At 36.3% G+C, this 27,633-nt stretch overlaps 1 long non-coding RNA gene across 1 annotated transcript; it reads right to left on the reverse strand.

Annotated features, from left to right (window-relative positions):
• Positions 1–23,511: 23,511 nt before the first annotated feature.
• Positions 23,512–27,071, reverse strand: LOC131040191 (uncharacterized). Its single transcript, XR_009104795.2, has 2 exons — positions 26,916–27,071; positions 23,512–23,761 (listed from the first exon to the last, which is right to left on the reverse strand). It is a non-coding gene; the product is annotated as an uncharacterized LOC131040191 (long non-coding RNA).
• Between the last annotated feature and the right edge of the window lie 562 nt (positions 27,072–27,633).

The following is a 27,633-nucleotide window of genomic DNA, read 5'->3' on the forward strand; positions in this document are numbered from 1 at the left end:
ACATGTCTTTGGTTTTGCATTAATCTTGATATTTGTCCATAAACAACCGTTTCATCTCATCCCAAGTTCGGATGTTTCACAGGCTCATAAACCATCACAATGCTACATCCTTGAGTGTAGCTGGAAATAGTTTAAGCTTTTGAGCATCATGCCTGTAATCATAGCTGTTACACAGGACTTCAAATTCAAACAAAAATATATCAGGATCTTCACTAGATAAACCATGGAAAATAGGTAATGCAGAATGAGGAATATTTTTCATGGGGGTGTCCTCATCCGGGTGTTCAATGGGGAACTTGAAAGCAATAGGTTCATTGTTTACTAATGCCCTTTCATTATTATTACCTTGGTTTTGACCTCTCAAGTGTCCACCCAAGTTTTCCCCATTATTATTAGCATCACCCATGATGTCTATTGCCCAAGGAGTATAAACAACTATAGTTGGCTTGTTATTTACCAAAGATGAACCTGCTCTTAAGTCATAGGACTCGTTGAACTATTTGGCAACCCTTTGATATGCTTCATCTAAGGACTCTAGAGATTGCTCCATTGGAGCCTCTACAAGAGTAGACTCAATGGCACATTTTTCTAGATCTGGTTCACTGGACGTGTCTTTCAATGGACCATCAACTTCTTTATTGTCTTTGACTTCCCCTTTCGGTTGTATTTCTTGTTGAAAGTTCTCTTTTTGTATTTGTTTCCCTTTGAAAGATGTTTGAGGACTCAAAAGTTTGGACTTACTTTTTGATTTTTCTGAAGTTGACGCTTGCTTCGTAACAAATCTACCTTTACTATCTCTAGCTCTATTCATGCACCTAGATGAATTACTATTATGCAAACCTAAGGTACTAGCTCAAGCAAGGTCAACAATTGTTCAAGCTTTCACTAAGGCGCACTGTTCCTATCTTAACTTACTACGGCTTCACCCCTTTAATACCTCTCCCCAGCAGTGGCGCCAAAAATGTAGGGTAAAACTGTGCTCTGATTCTTTGGATTAACTTAGGACTAATTTGATGCAAGCACTCTTAGTTACACCTAGAAGTGTCAATCCGGGATTTGTAAACTGATGAGAGGTATAGCGGCTATTTTCTCAAGGAATGAAGATAGTATGTTAAGTAATTATGAATGCATTTCTAATTTACATGCTTATTCCAAGAACAAATCTAAGGCTCATTCACTAACAAATTAAATCTCACACTTAAAATATTTAAACTTAAGTCACACACTTTCAATCAAGTCTCTTTACTTAAACACCTACCTTATAAACACCAACTTAGAACATTCAACTGTGTTTTGCTTAGCAATCTAGGAGTGAAAATAAGATGGTTCTACTTCCTGTCACGGTAGTGATAGGAAGTGGAACAGTATGTAAGAATACCAAATTATGAAATCACAACTTATTGGATTAAACACATCTTTGTCACAAAAACACATATTTGTTTGAGCCTTCAAATTATGAATCACAACTTATTTAGTCAGATCAAACATGAATATGGAACTGAGACCTTTTCCTTGTTCTGCAATTTCCGGTTAGATATGTGAATATAGAAACAGTATTATAGTTTGAACAAAGATATTCTACTATATTAAATGTTCTGCAAACTTGCAATTCCCTCAAACTGATACTAGGCTAACTATGAGCTAAACGGTTCATTTAATCACACTGCTATTATCATGAACAATGAATATATAAATCACACAATCAAAGCAGAAAAACACTCACTCCACACTTTATAGAAGTCACCTGATAACATGAGTAAGGGGGCCCTACCTCCTCGGTCACCAAGGGAATGCCACACACACGAGTCCTTATGCTACTTCAACCATACAATACATCGAATACTAAATTGATAGATTAAAAGGAGCAATATATTCATATGATGAACAAAAAGGTATCCATGTCTTCGGTTTGCATCCATATTTATAATGTAAAGATTAAATCCCAGTTTGTTATAGCTTCTGGCCAATATCTTACCACAATACATTACATTACAAAATGGCCACAGATCGATACCCATTTAGCAACAATTAAGATCTAAATAAAAATAGTATTTGTCTAACAAATGCCTTTCTTTGGCGACACCAAAATAACCACTAAACAACTATCCCAAAATTGGGTTATATCTATTGTGTCCTTCCATCACCCGCATTCTTGATAGCTGGATTGACCATTCATTCATTTCCTGTCATTGTAACAGCAAAATAATCAGAATTGTCATGATTTTCAGTAACTCATTAATTCCTAATTTCCTTTCGATATCTTAATAAATATTAAGGTTCCTTCATCAAATTGTGACAGGAACGTGGACAAGAACAAGGGTAAAGGCGTAAAATGTAAAGCAAACTAATGACACATCCTTTACTCATCAATAATGATATCATGTTCCTTGATCTTGTAACACGTTTACCATATGTGTCTAGGTTCAATGAATCTGGTAACACGTTTCACTTGGTGTAGACTCGATATATCATTTTTGCTACTTGGTAGACATAGAGGGTTACTCGGTAGACAAATCGGTGTATACTAAGCTCTGTGAATACCAACTGAATATTTCGGTAGTAATAACTGACTAGAGTATATATAATGACTTTGAACCTAAAACTAATGGCAACATAGTAAATAGTAACATCTTTGGGAATCCTAACAATTGGTATCAGATCTTGGTCCTCTATTTTCAGAAGCCTAACAACTTGAGAAAGATCTTGACACCGGTAGAGATGGAAAACTTGATGAAGCAATTAGAAGTAGCTCTCTCAGACTATGATACAGAAAAATTGAAAAATATCAAACTTGAAGATGATCTAAAGGCTACACAGGATATTATTCAAGCACTTTAAGAAAATCTTATCATTGCTAGAAACAAGAGAAGAAAACTTTGTGAAAAGATGCAAAATGAGAATGATGAAAAGGAAACTCTTAGTGATCTCATGAATAAACTGAAACAAGAAAACATGACAACAAAGAATGAGATGCAAGATATGACTATGAGATTTTGTAAAGAAATTGAAGATGGAAAGAAGAATGAAGAAGACTTGACTAGAAGAGTGAATGATGTTGCAAATGAAAACACAAGACTTAGTTATGAAAATGATATGTTGAAGACAAATCTGATGCATGCACAAAATGACTCAAATGAACTCATGAGACAAAAAGGTATCTTGGAAAGAGAACTAGCTACTACAAATCAACACAAAGAAAAAATTCAAGAAAATCTCAGAAGAACTTGGTGACTTACTTAAAAATTAGAAACCAAATGGTAACACTAATGGCCTTGGCTTTGAAGTTGGTGAAAGCTCTGATATTGCAAACACACATGATAATAGCAAACCGGTAAGACAACCAAATGCTCATTAAATTTAATGGAAAATGCTTTAACTATAACAAGTATGGTCATAGAGCAAATCAATGTAGATCTTGAAATTATCAGAACACCAATACACCCACTGGTCAATGTTCTAAATGCAGTAAAGTTGGTCATAATTCAGAAAATTGCAAAATGAATGTAAGATGTTATGTTTGTGGAAGATTTGGACACTTATCTAATCAGTGTAGAACACAAACTGGCATAGGATATGGGAAAGCTATTCAGAAAAAAACAATGTGACCTATTATGCTTGCAATAAGATTGGACATATTGCAAAATTCTGCAAAAGTAAGGCATCACCAACAAGTAATAATGGTGCTAGTTTGAAAGGTAAAGAAAAGTTGAAGAGGTAAAGCAAGAATTCTCAAAACAATGGATCAAAAAGTCAGATCTAAATGTTGATAGGAATACTCCTCCACCGGTAGAACAGAGTAACACTCCACCAACAAGAGACTCTTCATCTAACTGAAGAAAATTCCTTTGAGGGTTTAGCAACCAAATGCGAAATATGCTATTATTCCCTCGGTTGATGATGAGAAGTTGAAATTACTTCTATACCGGTAGATAAGTTAAGTCATTACTTAACCGGAAAGCATTAAATGTGGTGGTTGGTGAAATTAACATTATTAAACAAATGTTTTGGCTCCATTTTCATTTCACTGAGCCTTCAAATCCTCGAGAGCGCGAAAATTCCCGAGCGAAGGCATTCCAAGCAAAGAAGTGAAGCAATTCATCAAGCAATCATTCCTTAAGGCAGATAAAGGTATTTATAACCATGGCTTCTTCATCTACTCCTAAATTCATTGCAAACCCTATTGTTGTCGAAGTTATTAAACTCCCTAGATCCGTATTCCAGTTAGTTCCTGAAATTGCCAAGAAAGATGATAACATTGGTGCATTTTCTAAAATTCCTAAGGGAGTAGTTTTTGCTGAAGACCCTAGAATGTATATACATTGTCATATAGAGGAATTAGGTGATGAGGAAATTAAGAATATGTATAAATTTGTAATTTGTAATGAATCTAGAAATATCAAACCTGAACACAAGATAGTTGAAACCCTAGGTTTCACTAAAATTCTCAGTATCCTGGATTTTCCCAAGGATGTTATAAGGATAGTACTAAGCAGGGTACATGGTGCATTCTTCTGGTTGGACTCAGTTCACAAAATCACAAAAGAAGCAGTAAAGGTTGTGACAGGGTTACCCTCCACCAGTAACAAACCAGATAAGACAAAGAAGGTCTCAAATGACTTAGTGATAAACCTAACCGGTGCAACATCTGATAAGAGATCTTTCAGGGTAAATGATGTAACAAATATCAATGTCAAATTCATCAGTATGATCTTAGGCTACAAAACTACACATGTAAATAGGTTAAACTCAGTCTCTAACCTATGCATTAAAAGTGCCTATGATATGATTAATGATAATGCAAGAATAGATGTGTGCGAATGGCTTAAAGATGAACTGATTGACAATTTGGGATAAAGAAAGACAAAAAGGGAACATTCAGATTTGGAAACCTACTTGTTTGTCTAATGCTACACATAACCAAACAAGTACCCGGTATTGGTATAAGAAATTTTGGTTTTGATATACCGGTAGGCAAATAGTTGTTAGATTTACTGAACAACATGGGAGAGAATAGAGAAAAGAACATAAATGAGTATTTTTCAGGCATTGAAGGCTCGAATGAAGACCATAGTTAGATTGTCACAAGAAATTGTGGACAAGTATAAGGATGAAATCTATTTTGTAATAAAGAAGGATGAAATTTGGATGGAGGCAGTTATCCCAAGAACCATCCAGGTTATTGAAATGGGGTATGAAACTGATGACCACATAATAGAAACATATGCAAAAGCCCTCCTAGAAGCACCTAAGGAACCTAAAGAAGAGGTATTTGGTAGTGCTGAGACTATTGAAAAAAAAATTCAATCCAAGAAAAATGTTAAAAAGGTTGAGGCAATAGTTAGAAAAGGATCTAGGCAAGCAAAATCTATTAAGGAAGATGTACTTAAACGAACTGGAATTACTGAAGATGAGTTAGAAGCACTTCAACTAGAAACTCACCTTTCACCGGTTGGAACTTCTTCAGAAAGTGACATACCAACTGCATTCAAAAGAGTTGTGAGAAAAAGGAAATCTTCACCGGTATCTTCACCTTCTCCTAGAAGAACAAGACATAAACAATAGGCAGTAAGGCCCCCAACTAAGAAATTAACTCCAAAGAAAAAGGTGACTCCTAAGAAGTCTATAGCTGCTATTGATAAATTACTAGAAGAAATTACTGAGGATGGTAAATTGAAAAACATTAACAAATTATATGACACATTATCAGATGATGACAAGGAGAAAGTAAAAAATAGTGTAATCCTACACTTAGATATCTACAAGAAATTTTTGATGCAAGTTGTTGATGAATTACCGACAGAACTGTTCAAAAGACTAGAAGCTAGAAGACAAGCTATTGTTGAGCTTGATAAGAAAATAAAAATTGAAAAACTACTTGTTGTACATCCTTTCAACTCACCTGAAGAGATAGATCAATTGATCTCTAAGGCTAATCGGTCAGTATTTTCAACTACTCATCGGCATGTAGCACTGATGGTAGGTAGAGTGAATGAGGTAATAGAAGAAACAACTAATGCATGGGACATATTCCTTGTAGAGAAGGAAAAGCAGGAAGAGTATTGAAGCCCTAAGCCCATCAAGGTATATCAAAGGATAAGGGAAAAGGAAAGGTTGGTGGACCACCCAGCATAAAAATAACAGACAATTTATCCCCACCACCTCTAGATACTCCATCAGTAGTTACTATTGACAATCAACCAGCTAGTGAGAGTATGGACATACCACATGAGGACAAAAATCTTGATTCTAAGGTGTTATATACAATGAACATTGACACTCAGAAAGTCAACATTGTGGTAGATAAGGAATCAATAGGGAAAACAGATGTGGCAACTGGGCCACCGGCAATAGGTAGCACAGAAGAAAAACCGATAGTGGACAACACTGAGAAATAGGCAGAGCAATAGGCTCCTTCATAGGAATAGGTTCATGCAGAGACAGTGTCACCGACAATAGTTGAGCAACCCAAACCTTTTCTTAGAGAAATGAAAACACAAACTGACCTACCAGAGGTCACTACAAGCAAAGAAATTACTCACATTGGCATAATACAGATTGCAGAATTCAAACCAACAAATGTGATAGAAGTTCTTTTGGATTCTATCAAGAAAATAACAGAGTGTAGCTCACAAGCATACAAAGCTATTGATGATACTGTAGATAGGAATCTAGAAATCAACAAAGCAAATAACAAATTGGACTAGCTCAATCACAAAAACTACAATGTAGTGATAACAATCCTAAAAACATTCAATGAAAACATGAAGACAAGACATTCAAAATGAAATCTAAGCAAACCAAATGCAGATGTCTCCTTCATGTGGCTCCATTGTCCTTCTTTCTCCTTCAAATTGCTTTGTTTTGTGGATCTCACCTTCAAGTGCATAAGCCTAATGTGAAAGCAAGATTGACAAGACGAGACGACAACATAAGAGTACTAGAAGCGTGATTGATTCAACCAGGGACCTTGATTGAAGAAATTCATCCAATTTATAGACAAATTGGAGAAAAGACAAGATTAGCATGAATTTGATTTGAATGGAAATTGCAAATCAAGAATGACAAACATGACAAATTATGAAAAATTTGCACTTTCTATGCAAAATTGATTGATTGATAATTTTCACACAATTATGACAAATTTCTATGTCAAAATTGATTGATTGACAATTATGACAAATTATGACAAATTTGCTATGTCATTCCCATGAAATTAGGAGAAAATTGAATTTAGATGAATTAGAAATTAGGAAATTAGAAAATGAGGAAATTAGGAATTAAGTGAATTAATTAACAATTTTTCATTTATTAATTAATTCACAAAGAGGGAGGAATTAGTTAGCCAATTAAATAAACATTTAATTGTGACAAGAAGACTTAGGATAAATAAATAAATAATTTAAACTAGAGGGAGAAATGACAAACAAGGTTAAATGAATAAATCATGAAACCCTAGAAGATGAATTAGAAATGCAAGGATGACAATTAGGTCTTGATTGAAGGATCGATTTGATCATGATTCTGACTTGATAAAAGACCAATGCTGATAAACAATTGAGATTGGTTGATAAATGCGCCAATTGACGAGGAACAATGACTAATTGATCCAAATTGACGTGATTGAGAAGGACAACGATCGATGACAAATCGATCGCAAAATGACAAGATTGAAAATAACAACGATCGATGACAAATCGATCGTAAGTCGACAAGATTGAAAATGACAAAGATCAATGACAAATCGATCGCAAAACGACAAGATTGATGACAAATTGATCACAAAATGACAAGATTGACCAGAGGACAAGGATCGATGATGAATCGATCGCAAGATGACAAGATTGAAAAGAGGACAAAACCCTAATTAGGATTGACGATATCCAAAATAATGACAAATGAGCACGCACATTGATGCGACAGGATAAGATCGATCAAAATCATGACTGAAGATTGTTATCGACAAGACCAAATTCGAAAGCGATACAAATGAAGAATGTGGAAGAAGGACTCGATGCTCGCAAATGATAAAGACCAAGTGCGTAACATAGGAGAAATGTTAATGCGACGCAAAAACCCTAAAATAAGGCAATGTGCCAATGTTAAAATATGACTCCGCAAGCGTTGACCAGTTTTAGACGTCTACATTTTGCCCCTCTTTGAGACAATGTGATTTTAAGCGTTGTTTCAAAGAACAATAATGAAAATGCCCCAGACAATGACAATGACATATGCATGCCCCCTCAAGGAATTGGCCAGAAACATCCAAAAAAGAGGCCAATTGATTGATAAGAATGATAGAACATGATAGGAGCAAATGGACTGAAAATCGAGGATCGGATGCACGAATGACAAGCAATGAAAGGTGCAAAAGACCGCGACCAACATGAGATGGAGAGGGTGCACATCTATTGATGCACTGACAAAGATCTATAAATGAGACAAAGGGAGTGAAAAGAGCTCATTTGCACTAGCCAAAGAGGAGAATTTGTTGCTCTGGAAAAGGACACTTGCAGAGAGATGGCAAACATTCCAATGGTAGATCACTTTGGAGAACGTGTACGCACCTACAGACAACCAGACGACACGGGAGCAGTGGTATGTATCTCAAAAACCCATATTGTCAATTTTATGAATTTTGATCGCTTGTGGGACATTGCGGGGCCCACAGGGAATGCAGAAACTGACTTCTACGCCTGTGTGAGCGCATCCTGCACTTGTGTAGGGTACACAGGTGCAAGTTGTTGCTACACAGGCGCAAGATACAACACACAGACGCAGTTGTGCACTAGGAACTCAGTTTTGGTCAAAAATAGCATGCGAATGATCCGAAAAGGGGGGATAAGGGTAGGATAGGTCAAAATAGATTGGAAACACCCTGATTTGGACATGAAACAAGGAAATGCAGCCCGTAGGAGCAAACCCTAAAACTGACAAAATGTGCCCCAATTGTGATGCAGAGTCGACAGTATCCATTGATCACGCGGGAGAACCGACCTGACTGCTTCATGTTACGACATAGACTCAGGAGCACAGACAGAGATACATTAGCAGGACTTGGGATATACTATATCACATTCATGCCTGAGATTAGGGCAAACATGGGACTACTAACCGCATTGGCAGAGCGATGGCATTCAGAGACTTCCTCATTCCATCTGGTGACTGGAGAGGTGACTGTGACACTGGAGGATGTATGGCGTATCCTCCGCATTCCGATTCATGGGGAGATGATAGAGTATGACCCAGTGATAGGGAGAGACACTTTGTGCAGATTATTTGAGTGTGATGCAAATGATTTGGACATCGTAGAGAGGGAGATCGGCTGGGAGACCATGGCATCAGAGTATGATCAGCGATATGTGGTGATAGCAGTGGTGATAGCATGTCTACTAGCAGGGGATAGACGAGGACATGGATTCCCTATTGGATGGGGAAGAGTGCTAGAGTGGATGGCAACAGAGGGGACGGTGTATGCATGGGGACCATGTGTGCTTGCTATGCTATATTTTCAGTTGCATCAGATAGCATACCAGGGGGTGTAGACATTGATTTGTGGAGTCACACTATTACAGGTATGGGCATTTGAGCACATAGCCATATGTCGACCGATTGTAGAGAGACAAGTATTACCACACCGACCATATGTGTACTGCTATAAGGGAGCACTGAGACATGGTCCTTTTGGATACATATTGTATTGGCGACATGAGCTAGACAGATTGAGAGAGTTCACATGGAGGCCATATCTTGATTGCCCTAGATGGTTAGATGATAGCGATGAGCTATCATATTGCAGACAGGAGAGATACCTGATTGGGTGACCAGTGAATCGCTAGAGAGTGATTGAGATGTACCTATCAGAGAGAGTCAGATGACAGTTTGGAGAGAGGCAAGATGTACCCAGAGGGACTGTACACTTTGCCCGATCTCACAGAGAGACGAGTCAGTGGGGGAGGATGATTCAGCCACACATAGCATATGCCGACTTCACATAGCTATAGCAGAGATAGTGGGATTGGAGATCAGATGTGGTGGATGCCGAGACGACAGAGGAGTATGAGCGATGGTTTGCACGACGACGGCCAGTGCCATTGACAGATCCTGATATTCCCGTACCGAGGAGACAAGAGGACTTCCCACTCGTAGGAGAGGAGGAGAGAGATGATAAGGATGAGGAGGATGAGGGTGGTGATGAGGATGAGGGGGATGACGAGGACAGAGATGATGAGGGGGATGATGATTATGAGCCAGATTCAGCTGAGTAGGAGTCATTGCAGGATATACCCATAGAGCCAGAGACAGCTAGCATAGAGGAGATGGAGATGTACAGGGCTACCATAGCGAGTTAGCATGATCATATTGTGACATTAGAGAGACAAAATGCCATCTTGAGGACAGAGCATGATCAGTTCAGAGCAGAGATAGCCAGATTGATAGTGGCTCGAGATACAGCGATAGCCCAGGCACAACAAGAAGGGTAGAGAGTCACTGAGTATATTGGGTTGATTAGGGACGCCAGTGCACGTGAGATGGCACTGATGTTGGTAGAGACCAGAGAGGAGATATGCCATTGGAGGACACTATATGAGAGTGCAGTTCCACTAGAGCAGAGAGCATCATCATATCGGGCACGATCGAGAATAGAGAGCAGGAGGGACATCATCCTTGAGACATGGCAGGGATGAGGAGGACAGAGGGAGCACCCAGTGACAGAGGCACGTACTCCTTAGGATAGAGACAGATGTAGTTGACACTATGTAGTCAGCCTACGGGCCATACTTAGGACAGACAGTCCAATTTTGTACTCCGATATTATTTTGATATATAATATGATATGCATCGATATGATGGGATGCAATATGTTATGACTTATAGTTATTTTCCATGTATGGATGGCTTATGCACTGTTGATGTACCATTGTGGAACATGTATGGATATATTTTTTTATGTATTTTTGATGCATTTATAATATGAAATGGATAAAATGCTTGATGTGAGGCTTGATGTAATGCAAATGTACTAACCAAATGGATGCAGGATGCAGCATATGTTTTTGGAGATCGGAGCACTAGACCAGACTGATTGCCCAAACTGACAGAAGAAAAGTTAGTAAGAAGAAATGAGACAAAGGAAAGTTAGAGACAAAGAAAAACTTGCTTTTAGTAATGCACTTTGTAGGTGAGAACCTTTATTTAATGTAGCAAAATGGATGCATAGCATCATGGCATTGAAGGTCAGAGCTCAAACGCAACCCTTTTTGCAAAAGATAGACACTTCGCACACAAGGAATGAGTGAGGCATCCTAGGGTGCATACATCAAGGGTCGAGGTATGTGCGGCATTCACAAAGTGAATGTACTTATCACAGACACCCAATGATATAGTTGCCCCAGTTTGTAACAAACATTCCACAAACAGCAAACACAACAAAAAAATAAAAGGGACCATGAACCATCCCGGTCACTCTAAATCACTCAGTGACATCATCGAGCAACATAGGAACATGATCAAAGATAAATCAATAAATGATAAGACTCACTAATTCCAACAAGTCAAACAAACATCTTGATCTTCATTGTCAAAAGTTGAAAGTGTTGATAGGACGATCATGCTATCTGGTTTCAAAGAATACGGTACCCCGTCTAAGACAGGACACGGTCTAGTTTCGAGCATACCACACCTTGTATAAGACTCATGATAATGTAACAAGGACAAATGATATTGATGTTGATTGATTGATATGACAATTATGATCAGGTTGAATGTCTGGTTTGATTAAAAAAGTTCATCTGTTAACGCATGATTTCATTAAAGCACAATGTGTGATTGTGAGTCATTGGAGGTATGCTCAGCGATCTGTCTTATGCATCAAGAGGATATTTTTATTGCAAAATGCGTGTTTTTGATTTTAATGTTTTGAAATTTTTTTGTGTTCATTTTTTCAGGACTTTATTTGATTTTTTTGGATTATTTCAGGACATTTTTCAATTTTTTTGGATTATTTCAGGACATTTTTCAATTTTTTTGGATTTATTTCAGGACATTTTTCAAATTTTTTCTTGGATTATTTCAGGACATTTTTCAATTTTTTTATGATTATTTCAGGACATTTTTCAATTTTTTTGGATTTATTTCAGGACATTATATGATTTTCTTTGGATTTTTTCGGGACATTATATGATTTTTATGATTTTGCCCCCAGTGTCTAGCAAGGCAAGGAATATGACAGGTGAATAAATAAGCTTTCTGAAATGTTGGTGGATAGAGGGAAGACAAAGGCCATTTATCATGGAGACAATACAGATGCAATTTCCAAGGGCTATTGTGTGATGGGACAAGAGACTAGATATGACAATGTAAAGCAGTGACATGGCAACAGGGACATGTCAAGAGGTTTTTGAAAACCATGTTTTTGCATTTGACATCCTTATGTCAGATCAAGATCAAGGAATGAAAAAGAGTGTATGGATAGTGATAAGATATGGATAGAATAAGCAAGACCAAGAATGGATAAGGGAAATGGACTGAAGGTTGGGGTAGGTTAAGGGATAGTGGCAGAAAGTTGCAATATGCCAGGGAATATGGATGAAAAGTTGTAATAAGAAAATGGATAAAGACCAAAAGCTATGATGGACTAAAAGCTGCAAACAAGATGCATGATGCTCATGATGATCCTCAGCCTTGTCAAGATCAAAGGTGGAAAGAGGAAATGGACATGAGGGACAATAGGATATGAAGGGTAATGACAGGGGTTCAATAGGATAATGGAACAATGAAGGACAAAAGGATATGAAGGAGGAAACCTGCCCCCAAGTACGGTATGTAAGAAGTTCATAGATTACGCATGATGCCTGTTTGCCAGGTTTTCATCATGGTACTTGCCCAAGGCACCTGTTTGCCAGGTTTTCACCAGTGGACGAATTATTTTTGCTTTACTTTTTTTTTTCTTTTGTCTTTTGTTCACTTTTTTTTTTTTTTTGTATTTTGACTTTTTCAAGAGAAGATGGACACATGATAGGGGATGGAAGAAGGACTCAAGCGTCTTTTTTTTTTTTTGGATAGTAGCCTTGAAAAAAATGGACCATGACCTTGAAAAGTATGCTCAAAGACGTTGGTAGGATAAGGACATGGAAAAAGAGATGAAACTAAGGCAAGGATTTATGTAAAGGATTGGACCAAAGGAATCGAAGGATGAAAAATATGCATTGGATAATGGATAGGGTATTGGAAGAATTGGGCTTCAGTGAGTGGAAATGAAGGCAAGATCAACATTGGCACACACCTTGAGGGGTGATGGACTGATGGAGGAAAGATGTGTTTTGGATATTGAGATTTGGATGGAGGAAAGGCTATGGATTTTGGGACATAAGGGCCCAAAATGGATGAAGAAGGTGGTGGAGGAATAGACTTGGAAGGTTTGGATGGAGGAATAGCAATTGTAGATGCCAATTTTGATGTTTCTTTAGGCTTTTCTACTTCAAGGAGCCGCTTAGGAATCCACATGGTTTTTGATTTTTCATGCTTTTGTGGTTCCTTAGAGTGCATTGCTTGCACAAGGGATTTAGGAACCCATATATATTTTGAATTTCCTTTATTTTTCTCAGTGGGCCTTTGTGGCCTTTTGGATATTTCTTTTTCTTTATAGATCATATTGTTCTTTGTTTTGACATGTCAATTATATTGGACATGTTGATCCTTGAATACATGTGGATTGTTAGACTTATGACATTTATACTTGGCATCCAAATTGCTTGGAGGGGGAAAGGAATGCATGGATGGATAGGAATGAAGTGGAGGTCTTTTGGATTGATGAAATTTACTCAAGGATGTGTGCCTTTGCTGACCTTGCATAGAGGATGAAGGGATATAAGGACCTAAGATGGATGGAAGGGATGATGGGGAAGGGATATGTTTGGATTGTGATGGAGGGATACCAATGTCTTGAGAGTGAGTTGTGTAGACATGACCCTTAAGATCTTCTTTAACATGAAGGGATTCTTGCTTATGGAGATCTACTCCTTTGCCTTTATGAATATCTTGACTTGTAGGATACTCTTTTCTTTGGGAAGAAGACACGAGTCCATTATGAGGTGGATATGATATGAGAGAAATGAGATCTTGAAGTGGATCGGATTGCACCAAAGTGGAAGAACCCATTATGCATGTCGAGGGTTCATGCACATCTTGCACCATGTTAGAATCATGAGGGGAATTAGGATCATGAGGGGGACTAGGATTGTGTAGTGGACATGGTTCAATGACAGGCTCTTCAAGTGATGGAATGGGAGAAATAATGGGATCATCACAAGAAATGCAATCTTGGAGTGTATATGGAGCATTAAGACAAGGAGATGGAGGAACAAGTGGATCTTGTGGAGGATTTAAAGAAATAATTTGATCTTGACAAGGAGGAAGATCATTGGAATCCTCTTTAAAGGTGCTTTGCTCTTGACTTTTAATGGGATCATCGGAAAGGATGGAAGGGATATCTTGATCTTTCTTAGGAAGTGGAATGTCAATGGGATTTGAAAGGACATTTTTTTCATGAAATGGAAGGGGATCGTTTGGGATTGGATGGACTGGGATATCTTGATCTTGCTTGGGGAATGGAGTGTCAATAGGACTTTGGATAGGATGGACAAGAATAGGGGAATCATCGTGAGTGTTTGGGGAAATGGGATCTTGGTCAACAATTGGATGGGATGATAAGGTTTCAAGATCTTGATCTTCATCTATTTCAAGAAACATTTCTTCATGCTCTAAATTATCCTCTTGACATGGGGTTGGACTTTGGATATGCATGGGGGATTTTGACAAGGAATCAATGTTTTGGCATGAAGGAAATGCACTTTGAACATTTGTGATTGATTCTGGAAAGGAATAAATGCTTGAACATGAGGAAGAAGGACTTCGAATGGGGTCCTCTAAAACAGGTAATGGCAATAAAGTGCATGGTGGCATTGGGTCTTGTATTTCTGAAACATGACAAGGATGTGCAGCATGAATTGGATTATCGTGGCAATCAATTATGGATAGCCCTTGGATAATTGCATCCTTGGGTGTATTGTCTGATGAGGACAATATAGAAGGTTCTTGTGAAACTTCTAAAGGTGTAGGGATAGATGCCACTGGAGAGTCAATTTGTTTGTGGGGGGATGAGGCATTGCTAGACATAAGTGTATTATCTTGATCTTCCTCAAAGAACTCACTTGGTAATTTCCTTAAGATCATTGCAATAAAGCCACCTTTCTTTCAAGGTTTTGACATAGTTGTATCTGGAATTTGAACTTGTTTGGCAAGGAGTTGGTTCTGATCAAATGTCATGTTTTGATATTGGACTTGGTTCAATTGTTCCAACATGTTTGAAACTTGGCTTGGTGTGTGCTGCAACCTTTGTTTTTTAATGTTTGGTTGTGGTTGTTGACATTGATATGTGATTGAACTTGTTGATATTCCACCATTGGTTGAACTATTTGTTGACATTGTATAGTTGGTTGGACATATTGTTGAAATTGGACCATTGGTTGTGTTGGTTGTATATGTTGGACCATTGGTTGTGTCTGTTGGAAATGTTCGAACTGTTGAACAATTGGTTGTGATGGTTAAAAATCTGATTGATAGTAAACACCTTCTTGTTCTTGTTGTGGAGGTACATAATGTTGAAATTGATGTTGTCTCTTTTCTTGAAATTGTTTCATCATCTCTATTTGTGAGAGGAGAGCTGGTATGTCTGATCGTTCAAGAAGAGATCTTACATCAATTGGCTCAATCTTTGGATTTTGACCTGGAAATTTTCGAAACATTTTGGACATTTGTGATCTATTCTTCTCAATGTTTTTCACTCTTTGTTCCAATATCTCCTCTTCTTGAGCTAGTTTCTCCTCTAGTTTTTGTATTTGGACATTTACATCATCATGATAAGTTTGATCCAAGTTCTGAGACATGTAGAGATTGGATTGACATGATTGTTTTCTCAATTGTGATGACATGGCTTCGTAAGAAGGTTGAGACCTCATTTCAACAAACATGTCACTATGAAATGCCACTAATGGGATTGACAAATGCAACCTAAAGGATGACAATGCAACTTAATGTTTTTGTTGTTTTTTCAAGATTTTGACAAACTCATGAATGCAATTCTAAAAATGAGACCCTTAGGAAATTGAGATGATGTCTAGACCTCAAAGGACAAAAGGACCAAGTGACAAAAGGACAAAATGACAATGTCTCACCTATATGCTTGGATACTAAGCTAGGTTTGACCAAATGACATTGATGACAAAAAGACAAAAGTTTGATAAGGTCTAGACTTCCTAACAATGACTTAGGGTTTATCAAAGATTTGGATTACTCAAGTATGACAAAACCTAGTTTTGAGACTATATGCAAGGGGAAAATTACTATGCAAATGACCTTAATATGATATGATATTGACCTAAGCTTAATGAAGAGACCTAGGGTATGCAAATGTGACCTAATGTTGTGAGGACAAGGATGCAAATGCAAATGTATGACAATGTCAACCTAAGACAAAACCTAAGGTTGAATTATGAAATGGTATTACTCTAATGCAAGAGGACACATGCAAATGGATGACCTTTATTGATATGCAAAGGAGTATGACCTAAGTGAAACCTAACCTTGGTAGTTGACAATGAACTTGCAAAATGCAAACCTAGGATGAACCTAAATCTAAGTGACATGAATGTTGAGACAAGACTTTGAAAAATGTTTGACAACCATGTTTGAAGGTGTTTTGAAGTTTGTTGAATGAAATAACTCTTGTGTTTAACCTTGTTTTGAATCAATTTGTCTTTTTTTTGAAATGAGACACAACTCAACTTTTGACAAGCAAAGAAGACAAGATATTTTAACTTAGACTCAAGACAATCATGCTCATTCACACATTTCTTATGGTAGGTAAGGACAGTAGGTACTTGAGAGGTAGACTCGATATGAGATTCAAGGAGAATACATAGATGCTTGACCCCACGGGATCCCCTCCACGACACTCACTTCTCAGGGCAGCCAAGCATCAGTCCCCATGGAAATCTCCCCATGGCAAACTTAGTATCTCTTCCAAGTATCCGAACTTGTCCTTCTCAAGCAACTAGAAGGATTTTTGGCCTCTAAATACAAGGTGTTTAATAAGGATTTCTGTTAACCGCTACTCCTTGGTGTCACGCAAGAGTGATTGAGACATAGGCCTACCAAGATACCAAACAAATGTAGTCGCACAAGCACGATTTAGACCGTGAGGCCCTACTTAGATGTTGATATGAGAAAGAGTCCAAGGGTCATCACTTCCCAAGTAACTACAATTCCCACGTAACCCTTCCTTAAAAGCTTTCACCCATCAGGTATTTATTTATAGTGAGTTAGAATGCCAAGGTACTCTGGTTGTGCTCACTTTGGGCCATTCCCTTCTCATTATTGTCACTTGCTTGCAAAAGAAAGCAAATGGTCGGGAACGTAGGCCCTCTAAAGGTAACAAATAATCCAAAACATGAGAATGGTATCAAAGATCTGGATTTCTGATCACCCTAAGAAGGATGAGAGCATACTCTCCTACTCCAATGTCAAACTCAACAATCAAAGCAAACACACATTCATTCCATCCTATTTAGCAATCATACTAGGTGCCTAATTATGAATTACAAACACAAAGTTTAGTTGGAGTACAAGGCAACCTGCAAAACCACCAAGTCAGAAGCTTAATTTGCTTAGTCTTTGACTAGCGAACCTGCATAAAATGTGTTAGTAGTTTCATTTTTTGTCTTTGTCATGTGTAATGCCAAGGTGCTGCACAGAGAATTAGTACCAAAGCAAAACCAAAATGCAGAAACAGAATGCAAAACAAAGCAATTTGCAAGTAAAAACAGTGCCTTTTACCTCTGTTTCTGGCCTTACACAGGCGCAGAATGTCTTACACAGGCGCAGAATGTAGTAACACAGGCACAGATCCCTTTGACATAGGTGCAAAATTCCTTGACATAGGCATAGAATGCTTGACACAGGCGCAGATTGCTCCTACACAGGCGCAAAACTTCTCAGAAAAGCCCTGCATTACCCTGTTTCTTGGGTTTTTTACTTGCAAATCATCTCAAAAGCACTCAAAAGCATGGTTAGGGGGTTAGTTCACGTCGGGTTCACCAATTTATGTAGATAGGAATCTAGAAATCATCAAAGCAAATAACAAATTGGACTAGCTCAATCACGAAAACTAAAATGCAGTGATAACAATCCTAAAAACATTCAATGAAAACATGAAGACAAGACATTCAAAATGAAATCTAAGAAAACCAAATGCAGATGTCTCCTTCATGTGGCTCCATTGTCCTTCTTTCCCCTTCAAATTGCTTTGTTTTGTGGATCTCACCTTCAAGTGCATAAGCCTAATGTGAAAGCAAGATTGACAAGACGAGACGACAGCATAAGAGTACTAGAAGCGTGATTGATTCGACCAGGGACCTTGATTGAAGAAATTCATCCAATTTATAGACAAATTGGAGAAAAGACAAGATTAGCATGAATTTGATTCGAATGGAAATTGCAAATCAAGAATGACAAACATGACAAATTATGACAAATTTGCACTTTCTATGCAAAATTGATTGATTGATAATTTTCACACAATTATGACAAATTTCTATGTCAAAATTGATTGATTGACAATTATGACAAATTATGACAAATTTGCTATGTCATTCCCATGAAATTAGGAGAAAATTGAAATTAGATGAATTAGAAATTAGGAAATTAGAAAATGAGGAAATTAGGAATTAAGTGAATTAATTAACAATTTTTCATTTATTAATTAATTCACAAAGAGGGAGGAATTAGTTAGCCAATTAAATAAACATTTAATTGTGAAAAGAAGACTTAGGATAAATAAATAAATTATTTAACCTAGAGGGAGAAATGACAAACAAGGTTAAATGAATAAATCATGAAACCCTAGAAGATGAATTAGAAATGCAAGGATGACAATTAGGTCTTGATTGAAGGATCGATTTGATCATGATTCTGACTTGATAAAAGACCAATGTTGATAAACAATTGAGATTGGTTGATAAATGCGCCAATTGACAAGGAACAATGACTAATTGATCCAAATTGATGTGATTGAGAAGGACAACGATCGATGACAAATCGATCGCAAAATGACAAGATTGAAAATAACAACGATCGATGAAAAATTGATCGTAAGTCGACAAGATTGAAAATGACAATGATCAATGACAAATCGATCGTAAAACGACAAGATTGATGACAAATTGATCGCAAAATGACAAGATTGACCAGAGGACAAGGATCGATGACGAATCGATCGCAAGATGACAAGATTGAAAAGAGGACAAAACCCTAATTAGGTTTGACAATGTCCAAAATAATGACAAATGAGCACGCACATTGATGCAACAGGATAAGATCGATCAAAATCATGATTGAAGATTGTTATCGACAAGACCAAATTCGAAAGTGAGACAAATGAAGAATGTGGAAGAAGGACTCGATGCTTGCAAATGATAAAGACCAAGTGCGTAACATAGGAGAAATGTTAATGCGATGCAAAAACCCTAAAATAAGGCAATGCGCCAATGTTAAAATACGACTCTGCAAGCGTTGACCAGTTTTAGACGTCTATAGATAAAATCCCAATTTTGAAAATGATAGCACCCAAATGTAATGTGGATGATAAAGATTCTTTCAATCAACTTGACACATTGTCTAAGTATATTATTGAATACATTGTGATAGTTGAACAAATAAATGAGGAAGCATTCACAGAGAAACTAGAGAAGGAAAAACACAAATTCTTTGAAGAGAAAATAAAGAAGTGCATGAGACATTTTGGCACTCTTTTACTAGCACTATGTAATACACTAAAAGAGTTTAAAAATTTGTACAGAGATACATGGAAAACAAACATTTTGACAGTAGATATAGACAAGAAGATCAGCAAGGTACAAGAAGAAATAAATAAATTAGCTAACAACTTCATTAATTCATCTGAACCATTATCAGTTTTGGAGTAGAAAACAACAGGTTTTGAGGAGGAACTTCTAAAATTGGAAAGAGAGAAAGAAAGTATAAAAGGAAAGGCAAAAGATCTAAAATGGAAACTTAGTCCAAGATTGGACTACCTCGCCTCCTTGAGAAAAGAGATATATGAGGCTCTAGTTCAAGGACAAAAAACACCAGAACAACAAATGCAACACCTCACCGGTACAATTCAGAGGACAAAGGCCGCATTAAAGGATAGTGAATGGTTCACTGAGAGCCTGAATCTGGTATTGGCAGACCTTTTTCAGATTGTAACCAACTGGTTACAAGGATGAAGCTAGAAACCACACTCAACTGACACTTTGACAACCTTTGTCATTGATGCCAAAGGGGGAGTAGTGGTAATGAGAAAAATAATCAGCAAATGACTCATCAGCTCAGAGGGAGCACATATTTTTTGGTACACAATTTTTGGTAAGACAATTCTAGCAAATTCTTTTTGGATGACACTTTTTGGATTTTTCTCATGAGTGTTGCCATCAATGCCAAAGGGGGAGATTGTTGGAAAATGTACACTCCAATGAGATATTGTAGGTGATTGAAGGTTTTGTCATTGATGGCAACCTTGCAATCATATGATACGGACAAGACAATTTACCGGCACCAGCAACGACAAACTCTACACCGACACACAAAACACTGGTAGTAAAAGGAAGTATACCGACACCCAGGTCGACAAGAATTTTGTTTATAATATATTTTGTAATTAATTGTAAAATCATTGTAAGCCAACTTGGCAAGTTGTAAAATGACTCATATATGTATGAGATCATTATAGAACATTTTGTAAGAAAGAAGATAGGTGAAATAAGGTAGACCTAATATGCGAATTATAGGTTAAGGGTTTATGTATGAAGCAGAGCTAAAACCGGTACTGGATCTGGCATAGTAGATGCTATTTTGAAGCAGTACAAGACATTGGATTTGCATAATCCATTTTGTAAGTCAGTGAGACTTCCCATTTTGTAATTAAGCAGTGAGCTCTAAGCACTTGGCCTTCCTGCATGTGCAGATCCCTATTGTAAGAGTAATATTCACTTATTGGCCAGTAAGCGAATATTGTGGATCACAAATCCCACTGAGGTTTTTCCCACACTGGGTTTCCTTGTTAAACTACTATGTTATGATGTGTTTTCTTGTGGTTGTTATTATCTCTATTTATTGCATTACTTTTTATTTACCGATATACAGTATTGATATGCTTTACATGATTTAAGTTAAGAAAATTCTATAACTGGTTAGATACTAATTCACCCCCCCTCTCTGTATCTTTGGGAATCCTAACAATCACACAATAACCAAAATCAATAACATGTATACTTAAGAGGAAACAAGATTTATGGCATACAAACATCTCGGTCTCCACACCAAAAGCACCAAACATGAATCATGCCACCATCTTAACTAAGGAAAAAAGAGTAAATCTCACTACGTTATACTAACATTCGATATACCCTTCATTTAATAAATCATTCATAGGCATCCGTATTAATTAGTTATGCATGAAACACACATAGGCACTCTTTGAAGACAAGAAATCTGCAATTTATTTAAATTTTAACTATTTCGTATACTACAAACTTCTCAAGTCCAAATGCACTTTCATCTAACATTTCATAAAATCTAGAAATTTGCTGGTACATTTCATCTTATGAACATATTTTATTACTCAACTAATATCAACATTGTCTAATTGTCCGCTAAGTCTAGTGTACTTCTCTAAAGTGTCCTCCCTTGCACACACTATCAGAGGTTCGAAATGAACATGATAGAAACAACACTTAACACAAAATGAGGGCCCACAATACTTCAACATTCGAAAGAACCACCATAGACAACAACAAAAGAGAGAGTCCAAAAGGAAAAGATCATCAAATTCAACGTTAAATCACAAAAAATTACCAGCGTAATCAACAAGAAATAAAGTCAACAAGTGCCACCATATAGAACAAAATAGATGAAAGAATAATAAAGAAATCTAAAAATAAAATTATCTCCAACGATGCTTCACACAAATCACAAAATAACTCAAGGAAAAATAGAAAACTCATCCAATCCACATCACGAGGTGATCGATATCAGTCACACCAAAGGGAGTAACCACTACAAAACACCCAAGGGTACAATGCCCTAAATATGTTAGAGAGTGCACACCAGGAATTTAAGACCATAAATTTATTTATATATCCATATTTCTTTTATCATATTAATGCAATGCAATATTTTACGAAAGTCTAGGCAAATATACTTTATGAAAGAAGACATATGAAAGGGAGAGATAAAGTGTTTCATATATACACATGGAATACACTCATATCATGACTATTCAAGATATCCTATCTATAAAATGATCACATTTAACATCTTATAATAAAAACAAATATCATAACCTTAATTAATCTCTTGATGATATACTATAACATTCACCATTTCTCTCAATGCACAACTAATAGCATACTGATGATTATAATGTCCTTCATGAAGTCATTAAACAATTTATTCAACCATATATTTACAAAAGAAGATTACTTATAAGAAATAAGTCTCCATTATGTTTATTCTTTGGATATCATTATAATTAAATATTGTCCCCTGAGATTCAAAGGTTCCTAAGGCCCAAGGATTTTGATCTGCAAGCAAAGATAAATCACAATTGGGGTGACTGGTACTGTATGAGAGCTTGTACTAGGAGAGTGTTTGGATTTGAAGGAGCACCTTATATGTTGCCCAAAATTGTGCCAGATAGGGTGGCTTATCTTGAAATCGTAAGACAGATGATTGAATCTGATTACATGCATTTGATAAATTACATCATAAGAAATCATTCTTTCCTGGTACTCTATGTTTTGGAGATTTTACAACTCACTCTTCTCAAGGATATAAATTTATTACTGACAAATTAAAATATTATAATTTATCTCATGCATATCCAAGGAGGTTCTTTGATCCTAAGGGTGCCATTACCATGTTTAGGGCCACTCAAAACGTGGGGGCTTACCCTCATAGATATTGGTTGGTGATGATTTGTTCAAGAATTTATCAAAGGAACAAGCAGTAAAAAGGATTGGCATGTACAACAGGACTATGACTATGGAAAAGTGGAAAGTAGTACACTTCCAAGGATATAGGGGTTCTTTTTCTGAAATTAAGGACCTGAAAGAAGGGTTGAAATGACGATGCAACATGAGCTTGAACTTGTAATGGGTGTACCACCTTTTGTATTCACTAGAATTGGGGAGCCTCCATATGAGCTACAAATAGTGGATGTGTTACCTATTTTCGCTAATAAGCTCAATCGAGTAGAGATTTTATGTTTTTATGAATACAAAGGTACATTTTATTTATGTTGTGTCACATTCATGTGCAAAAAAGAAAGAATAAAAGATTACACTATCATAGTACATTACGTAGATGCAGATGCATATGAGAGAGTGCACAAATTTTGAGGAAAAAGTAATCTTTATTGATAATTTAAATGATAGTGTCTCACACAAGTTGTGAGACTAACTCTTATAATGTAAATTAAAGAAAACATTATGCATTTTTAGATGCAAGGAAAGATAAATGCACATATAAAGAAGGGTGATTCGTCATTGCTTGAATGATGAGCTCTAATTGAGTTGACTGGTATCATATTTAGTCTTCCACCTATCTTGTGTCTGGTTGTTGCTTCCTTGCTGCTCCTTTCCTACATCTAAGAGAGAGAATATTGTTAGAGAAATGATGTTCATCATTAATTATATGCACATGCATCTATAAACACACAATTTGATCCTCATATGCATTATAACATCTAGCATGGCATATAACTCCAAGAAAACAAATATCAAATCAAATCATCATGAAAAAATGATCAAATTCACTATTTTACTAACTTGTTTATTCATTGTGCAGATATAGGAAAAGTAATGTTGTTGTTTTGAATCATCAAATTACAACATGTGGGGTTAAAATGTGGCTCCCATAAGGGTTGAGCCCAGCATTTTCTCCTTTTATGATGACATATTATTAAGATTACAAGAAAGAGATGGTTCCTCATGTTTGAACATGCAAACCAATATTATCACAAATAAAAGAAGGCAGATATCTGAATCAATCATATGTAATCAAGAGATACGTCCAATAGAAAAAATTACACAGTCCTCAATGTCAAAGGGATAAAGGTTCAGTAAAAGTCATCAAGATAGTGTATGTAAAAATAAATCATATATCAAGATTTGTAATCAAACCTTGAGAGGGTATATTCAAAATAGGTTGGAATAACTTTAGTAGCTCATAGCAGCCTAACAATAGTCACAAAGACTAGTTACAGTAAAGTATCCCATAGCAGTCATTTGAAAAAAAGTGACAACCCTTATGATAATGTTTTAATAATTGACAAAGAAGTAAATGATTGATCACTAAGTAAAGAACTCCAAATTCATGGAAACAATGGTGGACAAACCTTATCACAAACTTGTAATAGAAGTAAAAGGATACCAATATGAGATAGTCAATACAAGGATAATACAATGGAAAGGTATTTGCCAATGATAATATCTACATCTCAATGGTAGTGATACAAGGACAATGACTTCTAGGCCTAAGTAGGAAGAGACAGTGATTAAAAAAAAAGATCAATCCATTAGCATATAAGAGGATAGTGAATCACTGTCATCACTAGTAAAATACAGCGAAAAGAAAAATGGAAATACAATATTTTTCATGAGAAGATACCTTGTTAGTGTTCATCAGGATAACAGTCCAAGTAATGTATATGAGTCATCTTAATAAAGAAGCATCAATAATAGTTTCAGATATCACACTTGATGCAAATCATAATCATACTTATTTATTCATAGACTGTAGATGATAGTTACAAGCTGCAGATAACACATGGAGACTCAAAAGTGCAGTGTTGAGAATGAATCATGGCACTATGAGGAGTAGTAGTATAGCTCACCGATCAAATTGATTAAGTGAGTTGAGAACAACAACATTGTAAGGACAAAGATAAGACACACCACAACATCCTGCACTCAAAGGTTTATCATTGTCAATACAACAATGAAAAAAAATCTCATATGACAAAGAATAGCGGTCCAATCTGCCTTTTAGCAGCCTCCTCTATTAACAGTGAGGAATACATAGAGACACAAATAGCAGCATCATCTTTCAAATATTCCTCAATCTTTCATATAGCATGAGATGCATACTAATAGCTCATAGCATGTTTGGTTCAAGGGGTAGTCATATCATTTACATAGAAATGAATAGTAATGATACAGTCATGCAACTTGATAGTGAAATGAACATCTGATAAAATAGAGATATATAGTAAGGGTAGTAAGGGACTTTGTGATTCATTGTTGTATACCCAAGACACACACAACAAGTCTGAAATAAGTTAAAAATACATCATAATGACTGGTAAAATCAGCTCAAAACATATAGAAGAACAATAAAATCAGAATAAAGTAGTGATTTGCCACAAAGAGAGAATAACAAATATCATAGTGCCTTACGTGATCATAGTGATGATGAACAAGCCAATATAAGGGTTTAAAAGACAGTGAAGGATTCTCATAGCAACACTTGGATAATAAAAAGGATAACCTTAGTATAGAGCAAGAGTTTCATCAAGAAGTGAAGGACATCTTTAGGTCAGAGGTCTACAATGAAACAATTACTGCCAGTGAGCCAAGGGGACACGATCACATAAAAAAATAGTCCCTATGAGTCTAAGATAGGGATCCTAAGTGTAAAGAAGTGATTTGATGATAAGAGCACTGTCACCATTGAGGAATCTCAGAGGGTAGAATCAAAGAGAGTTCATTCATCATAAGATATCCATAAGTCATACGGATTATTTTTGTGACAGAAGCAATGAAGTGCAGGTCAACACATGCAGTGATGAAATGACTAGGAGTTTCTAATCTTTATCAAAGCCCTAGGTATCCAATGGTGGCAACAACCTTCAAATATGAATGGCAGACAAAGTGAACCTAGGTGTATCTACAGTCCCATTATTACCATTTGCAGCCTTATGGATCAAAGCTCATTGTAGTAAATCTTTCATAGAAGTGACATTCATAAGACAAGCCCTTCATGAGAAGATACAAACCAGCCATAAAAGGCCATTGTAGAAATTGTTGATGATAAAATATAGTTAGAAGGATGCATAACACAATGATTAATTAGTCACTGTTATTAAACAATATGAGCAACATTCTTGATCATATGAGACTGTCAAAAGTAACACAGTCACAAGATACGTTACACAAAGTAGACAAAGGTATAACTCTCATGGTGTGAGACAATCCATATAGGTTTTGAAAGAACAACAATAAATATTCTTTTAAGCATCCATAATAGTCACATAAGGTCAAAATATTGTCTTAGACTTATAAAATTAGCAGTCACAGTTACAGAGAAGGCTTCAAAGCCTCAAAGAACAAAGTAGAAAAGCATATTGAATAACCTGCAATGCAATCAAGAATAATGAATGACCAAATATCAATAATCTGGGAGCTATGAAGTCACACAAATCCTTTAAAATCTTAAGAAATAATATATAGTGAGACCATAGGTCACAAAGAAAAAATGCAAAGGGTTCTCAAATCTGGAACAATGCATATACCAGAACATGGTCTAAAACAGAGACAGTAGGAAAGTCTTGTTAGTTACAGAACAATTTCCCAAATAAAGATAGTAAACCAATAGAACATTCAAAGATACATGCATGGAATCATTCGAGGGATTCTATGAGAAAAACACCATTAATGACAAAAGCATCAAAAGGTTAACCACAGTTTGCATTCAAAGGAGTAGATACAAATGATAAAGAGCAAAAATGTAACAGAGCTTACCTTACCAATTATTTCCCAGTAAAATCTTCAAAAATTCACCAACAAATCATCAAAGCAATGGAGAGATCCAAGTTCAAACCCTAAGGTTTCATGGCGGCTCCCAACAGACCACGAAAAGGCAAATGAAGAATGACCAAATATTTTTATCATCTTTTACTTTTGTTAGGGTTTGAAAACCCTAATATGTGTCAATAGGGCAAAGGATTTTTTGCCTTTGAAACATTTTTAAAAAAATTTGTTTTACATATTTGTGTTGTGGATCATGTGCCTTGTATTGTTTCAAGTGTTTAATAAACACTTTTAAAGATTTAGTATAGTAATCCTTTAAGGGTTTTTATAATAGCTCCTTTGTACTTGCATTTTTTTCAAACTTGTAAGTCTTTATTTAAGTGAAAATGTAAATCACTTTAAATAAATGATATTTTGAAATGCAAAAATAGAGGATATCTTTAAATTAAATGAGAGATAAACAAGAGCAAGTCTTAAGTAAGCTTGGAAGCTTTAGTTTGCATCTAGGAGATAGTTGAGGAGATTTGCCAACATGTGAAGTAAAAATAGGTGATTTGGTCACCTAATTGATAGTTCAACATCAATTAAGAGTCCCAAATGGATGGAGTATGAGTCAAGGAGGATTTTTAGGCATTTGACTCCTTGTTTTTTGCAATTACATCCCTATTTTGGAGGGATTTTTAGTTGCATTCAACCCCTTGAAGTTGTT

The sequence above is a fragment of the Cryptomeria japonica genome, chromosome 11 (genome assembly GCF_030272615.1).
Source record: "Cryptomeria japonica chromosome 11, Sugi_1.0, whole genome shotgun sequence".
Classification (NCBI taxonomy): Eukaryota; Viridiplantae; Streptophyta; class Pinopsida; order Cupressales; family Cupressaceae; genus Cryptomeria; species Cryptomeria japonica.